This window comes from Jaculus jaculus, chromosome 3, assembly GCF_020740685.1.
Source record: "Jaculus jaculus isolate mJacJac1 chromosome 3, mJacJac1.mat.Y.cur, whole genome shotgun sequence".
Lineage (NCBI taxonomy): Eukaryota > Metazoa > Chordata > Mammalia > Rodentia > Dipodidae > Jaculus > Jaculus jaculus.
The window spans coordinates 2,232,501-2,248,603 of record NC_059104.1 but is presented as its reverse complement, the minus strand read 5'-3'; the positions used below and the strand labels follow the sequence as shown (position 1 = coordinate 2,248,603).

The 16,103-nt window shown below is 44.6% G+C and overlaps 1 long non-coding RNA gene across 1 annotated transcript in view; it reads left to right on the top strand.

The window, feature by feature from the left end:
• The first annotated feature begins 13,254 nt into the window (after positions 1–13,254).
• LOC123459345 overlaps positions 13,255–16,103 on the top strand; it is a 263,274-nt gene continuing 260,425 nt past the window's right edge. The window contains exon 1 of the long non-coding RNA XR_006636237.1: positions 13,255–13,374. This is a non-coding gene — a long non-coding RNA (uncharacterized LOC123459345). The remainder of the gene's footprint in view (positions 13,375–16,103) is intronic.

Below are 16,103 nucleotides of genomic sequence, written 5' to 3'. Positions count from 1 at the left end.
CTTTTCTCATTGCTGTGACTGACAGATTGACAAGAAACTTCAAGGAGGAAGAGTTTACGTTACTAAAATGTGAAGGCATACAGCCCATCACGGTAGGGAAGGCAGGCGTGACAGCAGAAGCAGGAGGCCAGCTGGTCACATCACGTCCACAGTCAGGAAGCAGAGCGCAAACAGGAGGTGGAGTCAGGTAATAAAATCTTGAGACCTGGGCTAGAGAGATGGCTTAATGCTTAAGGTGCTGTCCTTCAAAGCCTAAGGACCCATGTTCGACTCTCCAGATCCCACGTCAGCCAGATGCACAAAGTTGAGGCAAGTGCAAGGTGGCACATGTCCACTAGGTGGTGCTAGCATCTGGAGTTCCATTGCAGTGGCTGAGGCTCTGATGTGCCAATTCCTCTCTCCCTCCCTCCCTCTCTCTCTCTCTCTCTTGTGTGCATGCATGTGTACTCTCTCTCTCTCAAAAAAAAAAAAATCCCTCAAAACCTGTCCCCAGTGACCCACTTCCTCGAGCAAGACCTCACCTCTTAAGGGTTTCACAACCTTCACAGCTGGATGTCCAAACCCATGAGCCTAGGAGGGACAGTCCACATTCAAACACACACAGATGCCTTTTTCTCCCTGGTTGGTTGGTTCTTGACTAACCATGGAGCTGGGCTCTAGTTTAATCTTGAAGTTTGGCTGTACTCTGCTCATGACCTCCTGGAACTCCACTTCTGTGTAACAGAACCCTGGTAAGGCTGAAGGATGAAGGGACAGCTTGCCTTAGGTTTCCCCACAGCTCTAGGTGTCTGGGAAGGGAATCGGAGCCAACTTTTGAGTACCCCTCATCCCAGGGATGTTCTCCGGCCTCCAACTTGACTGGCAGCAAGCCCCACTCTGCTTTAACACGTGTCCCCTGCTTGTGGCCTATTTCCTGGGCAGCCCGCAAGGAGCTGCTTCACAGGGCTCTGGCCGACACTGCTCTTGGCGCCATCACCTCTGCCAGGCTGCTGTGTGCTTCCTGGCAGGCTCCCTCAACCCTGTCGGCCTGTCTTTGTGCCATTTTTCCTCCTCTCCAAATATCATCCTTCTGTTTAGAAGCATCCAGTGGTTTCTCTCCGCTGCTGGGTCAAAGTGGTCACTACCCTTCAGAAGTCCAGAAATCACAGCAGTACCTCTGTCCAGGGCTGACCATCTACCAGGAGACCACGAATAGCAACATTAGGGCAGCTGCAACTGATAAAATAGATGATAATGGAGCTCTGATAGCAAAGCATTCTAGAAGTTATCTTTATAAAAACTTATCCTAAGAGAAACAAATATTATTTATTGATTCCTTATGTATCAAGCACCAAGCTAGGTTCTTGTTAAATTTTATTTCACATAGCAGTCACAGATGTAAGTGTCTGTACGTATAGATGAGGAAACTGTGATAAGGAACAGGTTTTAAATGACACTAGGCTACATAGTTACTGAATGGCAAGTGGGGGTGGTGTGACCGCAAATCTCACTGTGGCCTCATGCCATGGCTTTCGGGGTCTAGGGCTGCGAGGTGCATCTGGGTGTGTGCATGCAGGGTGCTGGGCGGAAGGAGAAAGAAGGTCACATCTGCTCAGCTCCACCCGGGGAGGAGAATGTCTTTGGGCTCCATGTGGACAATCCAGGCTGACCCAGGCTCTCTGAGGCACAGGGGTTTACAATGTCGTGGTCCCAGTTCCACCTAGATTCAGTGCTAGTGACCAAGTGGGAGTGAAGCCACTCAGGAACGGAAGCGACTCTTACTCGCTGCAGGCGAGCTGGCCCAGTGGTGCATGGAGCCGCAGAGTGAGCATCTTAACTGCTCTGAAAACGATGACGCCGAAGCGCTTAACTGAATGTTCACGGCCCACAGGTTTGGAGGGGGGAGGTCCCCTGCAGCTTTTGCCCTCTCGACAGAAAAAACAAAGTGCGCGTTACTGTCAGATCCTGTCAGATCACCCGCCTTCCCTGAGCCAGCAAGTCCATGTCACAACCACTGAACGTCTCCCCCGCTGCCCCTGACACCTGACAACCTGTTTGTCCAACCACAGGATGACGCTTGTCGAGACCAGTACTCTTCAAAGACAGGAGCTGGACAGTGGGAGATGTCCCCCAGTCTGCTTCCTTTGGCTCTCTTGGTTTTGTGTTGTTTGGTAAGCGACAAAGAAGCCCCACCCTGAAACTGCTATAGTCTGTAGAATAGTGACAGAATTTCTTGGCATGTTTTAGGAAGTTCTCCGATCCTAAATCCACAGGTGCTCTTCGTGTGACATTTGGAGGTAAAAGTGCAAAGTAATCAGACACAGGAGTCCATGGGAAAGTCATCACCCGTGACAAATGGTAGGAAAGGTGTCTTGAAAGACCGGCCTTTCTCTTTCACTCCCAGACTAAATTCTTTTTTTTTAAAATTTTTTATTTGTTTCATATTATTTGTGTATTGTTTTTGTTTGTTTGAAATAAGGTTTTGAACTCTATAGCCCATGCTGGCTTTGAACTCACTATGTAAATAGGTTGATTTCAAACTTGTGTGAATCTTCCTGCCTTAGTCTTCCCAGGGCTGGGATAATAGGCACGAACCACCATTGTAGTTAAGGTATAGTGCAGGTTGACTTGAACTCAGAGTCCTTCCCCTTCATCTTCTTCACCATTCGCCCATCACTGTGCACCACTGGGGCTGGTCTAAATTCTAAAACACCATCCCTCCATGCACATACTCCCTTGAGGAAGAGAAGGCTTCAGGTGCAAGGAGGGCTGAAGATCACAGGAGATTTGAAAAGAAACTCATCCTGAAATGTTCAACAAGCAAAAGCAAAACTGGAATGAACTGATGCTATTTTGTATCAAACTGCCCAGTGTGATGTTCAGTGAGACCTGTGCATTGTGATGGGCATTGGGACCTGTGCAGTGTGATGATCAGTGACACCTGTCCAGTGAGACCTGTCCAATGTGATGGGCAGTGAGACCTGTCCAGTGGGATGATCAGTGAGACCTGTCCAGTGGGATGGGCAGTGAGGCCTGTCCAGTGTGATGATCAGTGAGACCTGTCCAGTGTGGTGGGCAGTGAGACCTGTCCAGTGTGATGGGCATTAAGGCCTGTGCAGTGTGAGGGACACTGAAACCTGTCCAGTGTGATGGGCAGTGAGACCTGACCAGTGAGCTGATCAATGAGGCTTTTCCAGTGTGATGGGCACTGAGACCTGTCCAGTGAGCTGATCAGTGAGGCCTGTCCAGTGGGATGGGCAATGAGACCTGTCCAGTGGGATGGGCATTGAGACCTGTTGTTGTAATGGGCAGTGAGACCTGTCTAGTGTGATGGGCAGTGAGACCTGTCCTTGTAATGGACAGTGAGACCTGTCCAGTGTGATGGGCAGCGAGACCTGTCAGTGTGATGGGCATTGAGGCCTGTGCAGTGTGAGGGGCACTGAAACCTGTCCAGTGTGATGGGCAGTGAGGCCTTTCCAGTGTGATGGGCAGTGAGACCTGTCCAGTGAGCTGATCAGTGAGACCTGTCCTTGTGATTGGCAGTGAGGCCTGTGCAGTGTGATGGACAGTGAGACCTGTCCAGTATGATGGGCAGTGAGGCCTTTCCAGTGTGATGGACAGTGATGCCTGTCCAGTGTGCTAGGCAGTGAGACCTGTCTAGTGTGATGGGCAGTAAGACCTCTCCAGTGTGATGGGCATTGAGGCCTGTGCATTGTGAGGGGCACTGAGACCTATCCAGTGTGATAGGCAGTTAGGCCTGTCCAGTGTGAAGGGCACTGAGGCTGTCCAGTGTGATGGGCATTGAGACCACCTGTCCAAATATGTCGGGCAGTGACACCTTTCCTGTGTGGCAGACGTTGAGACTGTAGTGTGATGGCCAGGCAGGCACGCATGCAGCTTTCTTCTGCTCCCAGTTCACACAAGTTGCTTGCCACACCTCCCCCACCCCACCAGACTGTCCTGACGCAGCTGGTTTTCCCTCTCAAGGCGTGAAGGAGGCAGTAGAGAGAAGATGCACACCCACGTGGGGTGACGGTGAGCTTCTCTGTCTTCCCTCATTGTGTCACGGTGGGTGTTGCTGGCTGCTGTCACTTTGGTCTCAGGCAGCCCTTGCTTGCCAGGCGTCCTCTGGGGACAGCCAGCCTCTGCTGCACTGACAGTGGCCCACTGTGCAGCCAATAGGTGTGTGACATACACATGTAGGTGTGGCTCAGTTAACAAGTGGTTTTGTGTGTGCACATGTATTCATCTGTATGCTGGTGTGTGAATGTGCATGCGCACATATGTATGGATGCCAGAGAACTGCCTTGTGTCATTCCTCTTAGATGCACATTAAAAAAAATTTTATTTTGTTATTTCTTATTTATTTGAGAGTGACAGAGAGAGAAAGAGGCAGATAGAGAGAGAGAGAATGGGCGCGCCAGGGCATCCATCCACTGCAAACGAACTCCAGACGCATGCGCCCCCTTGTGCATCTGGCTAACGTGGGACCTGGGGAACCGAGCCTTGAACGGGGGTCCTTAGGCTTCACAGGCAAGCGTTTAACCACTAAGCCATCTCTCCAGCCCCTGGATGCACATTTTTTTGAGAAAGAATCTATCACTGGTTTGGAACTCACCAATTAGGCTAGACTGATAGTCACAGGGATTCTCCTGCCTCCGCCTTCCGGTTTACAAGTACGTCTTACCACACCCAGCAAGAAAGATGAAGAGAGACTTTTTAAAAAAAAAAATCATGCTCCCACTATAGTTCAGCAAGCACACAGTTCTTGGCATGTGTGTGACTGTGGGTTCAATCCTCTTCTCACCTTCCCCCCAGAAAGAAAAACAAAAACAAAAAGAATGCGATTTGCCACAGGGGTGCTGCAGGAAACAGCAAACCTCTTTTTGTGCCACGGAGGCTGCCTCCACAATGGCCTGCCCGGCTTGTCTGTTTCCTTCATCCTTTGCAGACACTGTGCGCTCAACGGCATAGTCAACAGTTTGGGTGGCTTTCTGACCTCAGCAGCAAAGGAATTCCTCTGGGGTGTCTTTTTTCATTCTGTGTTGCCTTTTTGAGCCTGGGCCACTGGTCACTGGTGTTTGACACTGTCAATGTCTCTGCTCAGGTTGTGGCCTTTGGGACTGCGCTGTTGCTCCGTGACCTGGTGACCTGTGCCACGGTGCTCTGAGCTCTCCATGCTCCCCTGAGTGAGGGCGGACTAGAGAGCTTCTGGGAGGGCTGGTGACCAGTCACTAACCCAGCTCCACCCTGGGGCAGAGCAGAAGGGCCTAGGCTGCTGTGACCTGCTCGTTGGCTGACAGCTCACCCTCTGCTAAGACCTTTTGCTCTGATGGTTTAATCATGTTCCTGTGGAGTAGATAGCCTTTTTCTTATGGACTCAAATACTTAAAAAAAAAAAATAGACTCTGGATATGATGTGTTTACAGTTACGTATGTAGCCCTCCTCTGAGTGACTTAATATTCACTCACCATGGCTGAGCCTGTTTGCTGAACAGAAATTCTAAATGTTGACACTTGAATGTAGATTCCATTTGCTCGTGAATTTGTTGGTGTCTTAGCATGTGCGTCTGTGCACGCCTTTGTTCACTTGAGAGTCACACCTGCAATCTCACAATGTGCCTAAATAATTTTCTGTAGTGCTAGGAATCAAACCCAGGGTCTTGTGTGTATGCAAGATCAGTAATCTACACTTAACTATGTATAACCTCATCCCTTTTATTAAATTTTATTTTGAGTCAGGGTCTCACTAAACTGCCCAGCATACCTTAAAAACTTGCTATCCTCCAGGTGGCTAGAATCACAGATGTGCACCGTCATACCTGGCTCTGGTTAAAAACATATTATAGAAAGTTATTCTTTCTATAGTCTCTGGAAGAGGTGTGGGCCTATAACACACTTGACAAGACTTACTGTGAAATCACCTACCTTTTCTTTGATAGTACGTTTTAAAATCTATATCCAAGGTCCAATCATATTCAAATGGAGACTTGGTGACTATTGGATCTCTCAGCCACCTTAATAATTTGCTTCATCAAAGAATTTGTCATTTGCACATCCCTTATGTAGGCTTTGCTCCGATAATCAGTGTCTGCTTCAAAGTCCTGTGTCTTCACTTCTGCGGTGTGTGCTCCACATTCCCTCCTCGCTGTCTCTCAGGAATGTCTTAACTTTGTGTCTCTGTCCAAGAACTAATTTTGGCTTTATTGATACTTTTCTGTGTAGGTTTATTTCCACCTCCTTTCACTTTGCTTTTTTTTTTTTTTTAATTTCCTTTCATACTTGGTTAGATCTGTCCTGCTACACTAGTGATTTGCTAATTTTCAGTATTTTTCTTTTTAAGGCTATAAATTTGCCTCTTATTATGACTTTGGCTACATCCTGAAATTCTTAAGGACTAGTATTTTAAATATTCAGGTGTATTTCTAAATTTTTATTATGAGTAGTATTTTTATCCATGATGCTTTTAAAAATACATTTCTTACTTTAGAAATATATGGATTTGATTTTAAACTATTTTATTGACTTTACACTTAAAATATTATATTGAATTGAAAGTGATATCGATTACAAAAAAATCCTGATTTCAAAAATGCTAAATTTAAAAAAATAGCACCATCAATTTCAAGACACATTTCAATTCAGAGATACTAAAGATAGAAAATATAAATTGGGTATCTTAGAGTTTAACAAATTTTTATTGCAATCAGAAAACTATGTGTCTGATATACAAACATTCAAATACAATTAGCTTTATTTCCTAACATTATCAATACTATAATTATTGAATATTTGGAAGATTTATTCTCTAATTCTGTATACCTATTACATCATCCTCTTAACCATTGTCCACATATCAAATATTCAAATTTTTATTTTTAGTCTTTTTTGTATATGTGCTCTATCAGTTACTGATTAATTTTTTTTTTGTTTTGTATTTCTTTTCTTTTTCTTCTTTTGGGAGGTGGAACTTGCTATGCTGCCGAGGCTGGCCTTGATCCCATGGGCTCAAAAAGTCCTTCCTCCTCAATTTCTTGAGCAGCTGTGAACACAGACAGGTGCCACCACACCCAGGAGTGATTTAAACCCCACTGCTATGATGCCAGATTTACCCAGTTTTCTCTCATTCCATTTACTTTGGGTTCAATATTTTGTATTTTTTTATTTATGAGAGATAGTAAAAGAAGGGGAGAAGAGAGAGGGAGAGAGGGGTAAGGGAGTGAGAGAATGAGCACACCAGAGCCTCTAGCTGCTGCAAAGGAACCCCAGATGCATGTGCCACTTTGTGCATCTGGCTTATGTGGTCCTGGGGAATCAAATCTGGCTTTGCAGGCAAACACCTTAACTACTAAGTCATCTCTCCAGCCCATGTGTTCAATATTTTGAATCTGTGTAAGTGCAAAGTATTTTGAGTTATTTTAAGTTCTTGATAAATCAAGTCTTTTATCGGTATGCTATTATCCTTTTAATATCTGATAATACTTTATAAAATAAAGCTTTTCCTAGCAGGCACTATATGTCTGTGCTAACTTTCTTCAACTATTTGTTTTGGATATATTTCCCTTCCTTTTGCTTTTTCTCATCATGCATTATACTTTGTGTCTCATAATTAGCATATGGCTGGGATTTTAAATCCAGCCTAATAATCTTTTAATTAGGAAATTAATTGCTCTGTACTTGCTGTGAGCCCTGATGGCCTCAGATTCTGTCTTTTGTTATATTTCATGTATTCTGTCTGCCCTGCCCTTCTCAGTCTTCTTGTTTCATTCTGTTGTCTTCAAAATCCTTTGAGAATTTTTCCTCCCCAGCTTATTTCTAAACTCAACTTGGAAGAGATACATTTTATTTCTATGATGCTGTTTATTACCCTAGACAGATTAATAAGCTGGACCCTTTTATAAATATGCTGGAAGCATAGAGTGCTTTATTATAAATTCCATGTGGTAGTCCATTTCATAGCTCTGTGTCATTGCCTTAACCATACGATGTGCTCAGTTTCCACAAGTTTTCTTTGTTTAGGCTTCACGATGTGCGTACTCTATTGTGTGATGGGTCTTCTTTCCTGAATCTCAGATATTGTGGGATTCGTTCTTCCCAACGAATGGCTCTTTAGCAAGGGTCAGCCATGGTCTTTGGAAGTGGCTTTATTTCATCATTTTTAAAAAAATTTTTGTTTATTTTATTTATTTATTTGAGAGTGACAGACAGAGAGAGAAAGAGGCAGATAGAGAGAAAGAGAACGGGCACGCCAGGGCCTCCAGCCACTGCAAACGAACTCCAGACGCGTGCGCCCCCTTGTGCATCTGGCTAACGTGGGTCCTGGGGAACCGAGCCTCGAACCGGGGTCCTTTGGCTTCACAGGCAAGCGCTTAATGGCTAAGCCATCTCTCCAGCCCTATTTCATCATTTTTTGAAAAGTGCATTTAACTGGCTGAGAGTTTCCGCTCAGTACCTGTGTTCCCTGCAGCCCCTTGAAGATAGGACCCCACATATTTTACTAACCCTGTAATCCTGGGCACCTGCATATTTTACTAACCCTGTAATCCTGGGCACCTGCTGTCCTTAATTCTTGTTTTGTTCCAAAGAATCTATTTTTCCTTCCTGGTCATTTTCATATATGTCTCACTATCATCTGCATTCAGTATCTTTTACTAGGATATATTTAAATATGGGTTATTTCAACTTACCATGTTTACTGGAGTCCCTAAAATGAAGTCTCCTGTCATTTAAAATATTAGAAATATTTTATATATTATCTATTAATATTGCCTCTGTTATTATTTTTCCTTTTAGATTTTAAATCACAAATGCATTTATATTAAATGGTACATTTAATTTTTTATATTTCTTCATATTATGTCATATAATACTACACATCTGTCACACTTTCATATCTGTCATACTTTTTCCCCTATTTGCTTCCTTCTGAAGAGGTTTGTGAGAATTGAAGTTTATTTTCCAATCATAGAATTCTCTCTTCAGCTGTGTCTAGTATCCTGTATAAACTTTCTTTTCAAGTTCCAGTTTTCAATTCCTTAAGCTTTCATTGCTTTAAGATTCTCTTTGTGCCTCATGCTTCTCTGTGCTTATAGTTGGGGGGGGGGGATTCACTCTCATCTCATTACTCAACTCACCATCATCTGTAGGAAGCATGTTGAGAATAGAAAACAGCAGTTCTATGTCCTTGACCTTTCTTGAACCCTTGACCATGGGCAGAAACTATGAAGGATACATGAGGCCCAACCTTAATATAAATTCATAGATATTCTTAAACAAGCCCTATGCGCAGTCTTACTTTGAGCTGTGACTGTGTCACAGTTTGGGTAGAATTCCAGTGGGAAACCAAACCAGTGGAAACCAAAGCTAGAGATACAATCTGATTTCAATTACTAGTCCTACAAGGGCAAGGTGGTTTCCTCATCAGAACAGAGACACACATGTCATCTTGTGTGTCTGGGAGGATTTGCAGCATGCCTGACCTCACCTGACATGTGCTGCATGTACCCTTTTCCTACATGGCATGAGGACTCTCACACTTTGCTGTGGGAGCACTCACACACGTCACACAGAATGTTCAGCTAGGCTGTCTTTCTGAGACCTTTGGTGTGGTCTATAAGTATGGATTTTTTGCTTTAACCTTTCCAGAATCTGGAAGTTACAGAATCTTCAAAGCAGTGAGTCCTGGGACTTCATATTTATTGTGTTCCAGAAGGGAGTCAATAAAATATAGACTAGTTTTTCCCTTGACATTCTTAAACACTGGTAAACAACAGCCTTCATTGCTGTTACTGAAATGCTCTAGATGTTTCCCACACTGTTACACACCTGGACAAGTGGCAGGAAACATGTGCAGACATTTGGACATTCATCTGTGGCTTCTATTCCGCGGACTTCCAGTGAAGACCATGGAGCATGTGGGGACCACTTAGCAGTGAGATAACATGGAGTCAATGAGACTGGGAACAGGAGTGAAAACGATGCAGTAGGAAAAGAGAGTGGATGGACACAAGCGGCCTAGGCAACCCAAATCCTCCACAGACAAGAGAGCTTGTGGGAGCTTAAGGTCAGAGCAAGTTCCCTGCAGGCTCTACCTTCCTACAGGTGGTCCTGATCAAAGCAGCCTGACAGGAGGAGGCAGGAGGGATTACATCTTCTTAATCACATTAGTAAGTGCTTTGAAGCATGATAGTAAGCATGAAAATGTGTGTCCGGGCAATAATGTTGCTTGTCACAGTGTAAAATGCCATACAGAGGCTGGATGCATGTTGGGTAACTGTGCAGTGGGAAAATTAGTCACATTGTCTCTTGTTTATGGAATAGTACCAAGCTGTCCAAAATAAAGCTCATGAAGACTTTTTTTGTGATTGCTGCTTTTTGTGACATTGGAAATGCTAGTGATAATAGTGAAAAAGTATTATTTAACATTTGATATGATGCCTGATCTCAAGTGTATAAAACACACAAATACATAGAAAACCAAACCAAAAAAGAACCCAAAGTGTCCATGTGTGGGAGCAATAACTGGGTGATGGGCCTTTATGTTCTTTGTTTTAGAGAGACTGAGAGCGCACAAGAAAGAGACAGTTGGTGTGCCAGGGCCTTAGCCACTGCAATCAAACTCTGCATGCATGCGCCACCTAGTGGGCATGTGTGACCTTGCGCTTGCCTCACCTTTGTGCGTCTGGCTTATGCGTCATCTGGAGGGTCGAACATGGGTCCTTAGGCTTTGCAGGCAAGTGCCTTAACTGCTAATCTATCTCTCCAGCCCTTATGTTCTTTCCCCTCTTTTGTGTTTCATGCTACGAGAGCAGAGTAATGTCATAATGAAAAGTAATTATGGCTGGGTGTCGTGACGCACGCCTTTAATACCAGCACTTGGGAGGCAGAGGAGGGAGGATTGTGGAGAGTTCGAGGCCACCCTGAGACTACATAGTGAATTCCAGGTCAGCCTGAGCTAGAGTGAGACCCTACCTTGAAAAACCAAAAAATACAGTTGAGAGTAGAGTTCTGGGCCAACTCCCCAGGGCCAGAGTAGACACTCCACAGCCAGATCCAGAGCAGTGCGAGATGTGAGTAAAAAGGAGCCACGATAGGGACTTTGCTGAAGGAAGGGCAGTTAGCCATGGCAAGAGCCACACTAGGGTTGTTGCTGAGGAGATGAGCATCTCCATGGCCACCACAGTTCCAAATATAACACCAGTTGATGTAAAGCAACTTTAAAGGGGGTGGGCTTGGGAGATGGCACAATTGGTAAAGTGCCTGACTCACAAGCATGAGGACTGGAGTTCAAGTGCAGGGAGCCATGCAAATATGTCAGGCATGGAGGCACATGCCTGTAATCCTAGCACTGAGGTTACAGAGACAGGCGGATCACTGGGGCATGGTGGATGGCCAGTCCAGTGTAGTCGATAAGCTTCAGGCCATTGTGAGAGCCTATGTCAAAAAGAGTTGGATGGCGTTCCTGAGGACAGCATTTGAGGTTGTCTTCTGGTCTCCACATGCCTATGGAGAGAGAGAGAGAGAGACGGAGGGAGGGAAAGAGGGAGGGAGAGGGGGAGAGAGGCATTAGAAAATACTAAAATAGGGGCTGGGGGAAAGGCTTAGCAGTTAAGGTGTTTGCCTGCAAAGCCAAAGGATCCTGGTTCGATTCTCCAGGACCCACATAAGCCAGATGCACAAGGCAGTGAGTGCATGCATCTGGAGTTCATTTGAAGTGGCTGGAGGTCCTGGCGTGTCCATTCTCCCCTCCCCCTGCCTCTTTCTCTAAAATAAATAAATATATAAATAAACAAAATGTATTTTTAAAAAAGAAGGGCTGGAGAGATGTCTTAGCAGTTAAGGTGCTTGCCTGCAAAGCCAAAAAATCTCCATGCGATTCCCTAGGACCCATGTAAGTCAAATGCACGAGAGGGCACATGTGTCTGGAGTTTGTTTTCAGTGGCTGAAGGCCCTGATGCACCCATTCTCCCTCTCCCTCTCTCAACCTCTCTCACTCTGTGTTTTACTCTCTCTCAAATAAATAACAGTAATAAAATATTAAAAAAAGAAAACACTAAAATCAATCAACTAAAACATGGTACTAAAAGGAATTTGTGTCCTCTACGAAATAAGAGAGAAGATAGTGTATTATGATGTAAGTGTTGTGGGATGCCAGGATTAATTTCTAGTTCATTCTTCAATACCAGAACTATCTCTCTGGGAGGGAGGAACTGGGTATCTAAAAATGCCAGCCCTGAGGTTCTCAGGCAGCATGTGGAGAGGAGACTGGACCAATGTTCACAGAAGGGACAGCAGACATAGGATAGCTTTGGGTACAATGTAAACATGAAACTGCAGACATTTCAAATGATCAAACCAGTATGCATGGAGCAATATGTGACCCAAAGGTAACAGCTGGACACGTGAGCTTTCTAGAACTTCCTCTGGGGCCGGTCAATCTTTTTGTTACCTCCTGGGTGAAGGGTCTAGAGAGTCCTGAACGTGGTGAAAATCCCAGGCAACAGTGGCCCCTGAGCTACACTCAGTGACGGCACCACCTTAGGTGCGTTGACTGAGAGAAGCCACAGCTGTTGCTGATGTGTCAGACCCGTAGAAACACCTGTCACTCGGAGCAAGGTCTCAGAGACCAGGTACAGCGTCCAGTTCTGTCCTCTCAACTGCGGATCCAAACATGGCCAGGTGTGCAACCTGCTGGCCATCCTCCATGGCCACTTTTCTAGGAAGGATGACACACACGTTTTTGAAAGCAGCAGGACCGATGTGAGCGGTGCCTACTTTGTGGATGGGGCCGCCATTCGCCCTGATTGAGCTGGGAGGGAAAGGGGCTTCCAGCGGGGCCATCCACGTTCAGATTGACCATCTCAGGGAGCTCTCAGGGCTGATCCTGAGCCCAAACACACGTGGATAGGTTTCCACAGCTTGTTATTTAAAAAAGAATACAGAACATGATTATTACAGACAGAAAAGTGAAGACAAAAAAAATTGTTTCTACAATGTGGTGTAGAGGTAGGGAGGGATGTGTGTGATTCTGTGTCCTGCATTCCTCACAGCGAGGAATATCTTGGGGATTCCCCTGTGGTTAAAGGCATCTCTGAGAAAGGGAGTTTGTATAGTGTACAGTGCACATTTGTAAGATGAATAGTTATTTTGAGTTGACTCAATGCCAACTATCCTATTGATAAACATTTAGGCTTGTCCCTTCCAGGTTTGAAATGAAAAGTTGCAATTTATACCTTTGGCCCAAAGCTCAATGTAGATTTCTTGTTATTTTCTCAGGGTGGGGGGAAGGTCATTCGATGGAGTTGCTGAGCCCAAAGAGACATATCCAAGAGGCACCTGAGACACATTGGGAATCTTCACTGTGGAAAATTCACGTGACTGGACACACCCAGCAAGGTAAGAGAAGGACTATTGATTGCTGTCTGCCGTTGACAAAGTAGTAATTGTCATTTTTTGAAGTCTTTGCCATCTGGACTGTTTTAAGACTGCTGATACGTGGTTCTAAGTGTGCTCCTTTGCTGATGAAGAAAGGTGAACGGTTTTCACGTGCTGCTTTCTGACCATGGCTCTGCTTTTACAAACTGCCCACTTGTCTCTGTAGTCTATAGTGCTTCCCTGTTGATTTCCAAGTATTCTTAACACATTGAGCTGTTTAGTGGTCTCTGGGAACTGCATATAATTTAGGGTTTTTTCCCCCAATTTATCATTTCCTATTTTTTGACATCTAAAACTGTATGAAAATTTAAGGTTGTCAAATCCATCAAAATTTCCCATAGTGTTTCTACTTCGATACCATGTTTACAGAATGTGTTTTCAAATCAGATATATAAGTAAATGTTTCTTTCCCTAGTTCTCTTGACTTTGTTGTTGTGGAATTCATATGTAATTTATGTAGATTCAGAGGGGGAGCATGGTGGCTTGAGTGAAACCCTTTGTGTTTAAACAGTGATTCCAGTAGGATTTATGGAATAATTCAGTTTTTTCTTTCCTAACTTAAAAAAAAAAAAAAAACACCCCACCTAGCATTGAAGAGTATCATATAGTTTGATTCTATTTCCACATTTTTCTTGGTTCTTGAACTCTATCTGTTTTCTGGCAGTTCTGCATTGCTGAATAAATACCTCATCCAATATGTTTGAACAAAAATCAGTAACACACATCATTATTCTCCTATCCACTGTGCTTTCATACCCAGCTTCAAATAACATGCACAGCTATGCTGTCAGGAATTTTGGTTGGAATTTCATTTTATGTATTAAACAATGTGCATGCACGACTATTTTTACAATATATAATGACCTTCTATCTACTTAGGAATATCATTTGATATTCATTTTATTTTTTCCTCAGTAAATATATTATACGGTGAAGATATATTTTCATGATATTTATTTCTGGGTACTTTTATGTTATGCTATCATGACCAATGTGTAGTTGCGTAGAAATTATGAGTATTTGGACATGCTGAGAGCGTAGTTCATGTTACGTTGCTGTTTATTAACTTATTTTGTGTGGGGAGGTGTGTATGTATATGTTTGTGTGTTCATGCTTGTGTGTGTGAGTGCATGCACGCATGGTGTGTGTGTGTGTGTGGAGGTCAGAGGACACCTTTGGGGTATTGGTCCTCTCCTGCCACCATGAGTGCAACAGGGTCTCTTGTCATTTTGCCACTGAAAAGCCAGGCTAGCTGACCCCTTAGCTTTGGGGTTCTCCGGACTTTGTGTCCTGTGGCCATAGGTATGTTGGGATCACAGATGCATGTGCCTCTTAACATGAGGAGTGCTGAGGCAGCTCCCCAGAGCCTACTTCTTTTCTTTTTGAGACAGAGGGAAGAAAAATCTTGCATCGGTAGTATTGATGATCTTACCTCTTCTTTCCAGCTCTGCTGGCACCCAAGCCGCAGCGGGCCCTGGGAGAGACGGTGTCCGTGAGCTTTGACCTTTGTAGTACATCACACTGGCTAGGCTCATGCTGTCGTCAATCCTCCTCTTCCAGCCCATGTCCCAGTGATGTTTTCTAGTTATGATATGGGTTTCCAGTGGTGCAATTAAAAAATTATTAGGACTGAAGACATGGCTCAGAGGGTAAGGCCCTTGCTGGCAAAGCCAAAGGACCTAGGTTCGATTCCCCAATACCCACAAAAGCCAGATGCACAAAGTGGCACATGTGTCTGGAATTCATTTGCAGTGGCTGGAGGCCCTGGTGTGCCCATTCTCTCTCTCTCTTTGAAAATAAATCAATAAAGTTTTAAAAAATATATTTTATTAATTAACTTATTTGACAGAGAGCAAGCAAGAGAGAAAGTATAGGCGCACCAGGGTCTCCTACCTTCAAATGAGCTCCACATGCATGTGCCACTTTGCACATCTGGCTTTATGGGGATGCATAGTACGAGGCTCAGGTAGGCCCTGTCCTTAATAGCAGCCATGTTCATAAGACATGACAGAGTGCCTCAGGGCCACATGCCCTGAGGATTATTAAGCATCAGGGTTTTGTACCCCAAGAGAGAGAATGAATTCATTCTGTAGTTTGTCCCTTGGACTAGAAATGTAGAGGTTGTCTGTGTGCCTAACTGTGTGCAAACTGGCATAGAAAAGTCTTTCCTGGCTGGGAAGATGGCTTAGCATAGCAGTTTGCACTTGCCTGCAAAGCCAAAGGACCTAGGTTCAATTCCCCAGTACCCACGTAAGCCAGAAGCACAAGGTGCGTTTGGAGTTTGTTTGCAGTGGCTGGAGGCCTGGAGCACACATTCTCTCTCCCTCTCTCTCTATCTTTCTCAAATAAATAAATAAAAATATTAAAAAGCCAAGTATGGTGGTGCACACCTTTAATCCCAGCACTCGGGAGGCAGAGGTAGGAGGATCACCATGAGTTCGAGGCCACCCTGAGACTTTGTAGTGAACTCTAGGTCAGCCTGAGCTAGAGCAAGACCCTACCTCAAACAAACAAAATTTGAAAAAGAGAAAGAAAAGGTTTTCCCTGGGCTACCATCAATCCTGACCCAAGCCTGTGCCTGACACTGGAGTCTGAAGCTTTCAAAGAACAGCACCAAGAGCCAAGGACGGAGGTCACCTGCTGGGATACTGAGCCTCAGGGGCCCTGCACTGTCCTTGGGGGCTAATATG